The 2814-nt window shown below is 44.8% G+C and overlaps 1 pseudogene; it reads right to left on the minus strand.

Moving 5' to 3' along the window:
• Positions 1-638: 638 nt before the first annotated feature.
• On the minus strand, positions 639-756 carry LOC126261204 (5S ribosomal RNA; annotated as a pseudogene).
• Positions 757-2814: the final 2058 nt, after the last annotated feature.

Raw genomic sequence — 2814 nt, forward strand, 5'->3', positions numbered from 1 at the left:
GTGTTTTTATGGAACAATATGAAAGTGACTTACAAGCACACCAGTTCGTTACGAACCCAAAAAACATAATGAACACAACAATTTAATTAATGCAATTGATTCACAAGTAAATTAAAAACGCCTTTTTCTTTCTTTTTCTTTTTTCTTTTTTTTTCACTTATACATGAAACAGGTTAAATATCTACCAAAGAGACAGTGACGCCAGGCTGCCCTGGGCAAAAGATGAATTAACTTAAAATGCTGGAAACAGCAGTCCAGCCGTCCAAAACACCACCTAAATGCTGGCGCTCAACCGGGAGTCACTTCCCATTAGACGACACATCACTTGGCGCTGCTCCTACACACCCCAACTCGCAGAAAACTGGAACACAAACAGACCACAGAAAACACGGAAAACACCAAGCAAACAGCAATTAATATAAGTGATCAATAACAAGCACTCCGTCTTCAGGCCACAAGTGGCCCATCGGGACCATCCGACCGCCGTGTCATCCTCAACTGAGGATGCGGTTAGGAGGGGTGTGTGGTCAGCACACCGCTCTCCCGGTCGTTATGATGGTTTACTTTGACCGGAGCCGCTACTATTCGGTCGAGTAGCTCCTCAATTGGCATCAAGAGGCTGAGTGCAGCCCGAAAAATGGCAACAGCGCATGCCGGCCTGGATGGTCACCCATCCAAGTGCTAGCCACGCCCGAAAGCGCTTAACTTCGGTGATCTCACGGGAACCGGCGTATCCACTGCGGTAAGGCCGTTGCCCAAGTGATCAATAAACAAAAATATAAATGAAGAACCAATAAATGCTTTCAATAGAAGTGGCTCAAGTTTTACAACAGTATCAATGCTGAAAAACACAAACTAAGAACTGTACACAAATCCAATGCTGTATCAGACTTTCACACTCTCATAGTTCGCCAAACAATTTTTCCACTTATGATTAAGGCCGACAATTTCTACAAAGATGAAATGGAAAAAATTTCAAGATAATATCACGTTATTCAAATGCAACTCTTCACAACGATACTAGGGTTTGTGCACTTTAGTTTCGTTGCATAGATCTGCAATGTAGCTGCCAATTATGTAAGCTTAGTATGCACCAAATTACAACTAGACTATGATTTAATATCTTCAATACCTTACAGTTTCTACATCATTTGGGAACACAAATTTTTCAAAGGAAGTAGTGACTGCTGTTCTCCATGCACTCGCACACCTTGCCGGCTGCTCTTACTTCAGCAACACGTACATTAGAGCAACCAACCAATAAGTACACTCGCTACAACGCAGATCGTTCAACGAAACGAAGGCACCAAAATCGCTTACACCTCCGGTGGAGAGCGTTGTTCGAGATGGTCTCGAGAGATGGGTCTCTGCGAGAAAACAGGCACCAAAGCTATGCGACGAACAGCGCCCGGAGTTGACATCAGGCAGGTCCACCCCAAACTGCGACCGTCTTGCAAGGTAGACCGGCCGCGCCGCTGCTGGCCGAGCCCGCGTGTTTTCCTCCTTCGTCACCGCGAGCACGTCCTTCCGCCTCGTAGTGAGTCCGACCCCAACTGCCGCGACCGCAAAACAGCCCCCAGATCACAACAGGGGCAAAGATCGTAGTACAACCGGGTAATCGAAAGAGACGTGCCAAAGAGCTGGTGTGCCAGAAAAGGCGCAACACGGCTCACGGGTGTGTGTTACATTTCTTGACTCAATATTCACGCACTTGTAAAAAAAATAATAAAATTAAACTGAAGTACGTAAACTGATTTTTGTTCTAATTGCTACAGTGGTAGACACATGGATGATATACTGGTTTAAGGCTCATAATTTTCACCAGTGACGTAAATGTATTTCCTCTCAGGCTTGTAAATAGATAGAGCCCGAACGAAAAGTGTTTGGTCTGCAGTAGCGATAGACGAATTGTGAATATATGATTCTGAGGCCAATTTTTACTATATAAGCAAAGCTCTTAAAAATCAACGGCCCATACAGAGAGACGGAATTTTTGTATGTGTTGATTGCATCTGAAAATCCATAAGCACACTTTCCTGCGTCAGGTCACGTCCCAATTTCACTGAATGATTTTGAATGATCCCTAGTGGTTCCAACCTGTATACGAGAGCAAAAATTGTGATCGCATTACACTTCACAATGGTACGGTCGCGCTCATTGGGGATGCAGTGCCTGAACGTCCTTAGAGAGGAGATGAAACGTCCAGGGGGTCTCAGCTGCGTCAAAAACTGTGAAGGACGTCGCCCTGTTGGTAATCGCACAGCGAACGGTCGTATTAGGCCTTGAAATATGTGGGTACCGACTTCCCTAGGAAAGGCGTGGCTTCTTGACGTCCTTTATGCCACCTCCTGAAGCCTTTTCGTGTCGATTGTGAACGGCGTTGTATCTGAAATATTTTCCTCCTCCACTAATAATAAAATCGCATCATTTGAAAGATAGGCGTCGCTGTTCTGACCTCCTCCGCAGAAGCACACAAATGCGAGTAACAGAGTGTGTGACGAACTTCCCATCCTGTGACACTGCTCAGTGCCACTGGGAAGAATTGTTGTGAAACTTGGATTAACCTATCTTACACATCACATGAACTTCTTCATTCTGACCTTTTTCCCATATTTTGACACTCTGCTGTTTGAAGCGTCGTCATGCCCAATGTTGACGTCGCAGGTCACCACGCTTTTATACCGTTACAGAGGAAGGTTGTAGGCACCTTTCAGACAAATTTCTACGTTCTGTGTTGCAATGGTAGACAATTACGTGGGTTTGAAAAAGTTTTCCTTTAATTGCCATGTGCATTATACACTCATCAACCAGAAA

Source organism: Schistocerca nitens, chromosome 5 (genome assembly GCF_023898315.1).
Source record: "Schistocerca nitens isolate TAMUIC-IGC-003100 chromosome 5, iqSchNite1.1, whole genome shotgun sequence".
Classification (NCBI taxonomy): Eukaryota; Metazoa; Arthropoda; class Insecta; order Orthoptera; family Acrididae; genus Schistocerca; species Schistocerca nitens.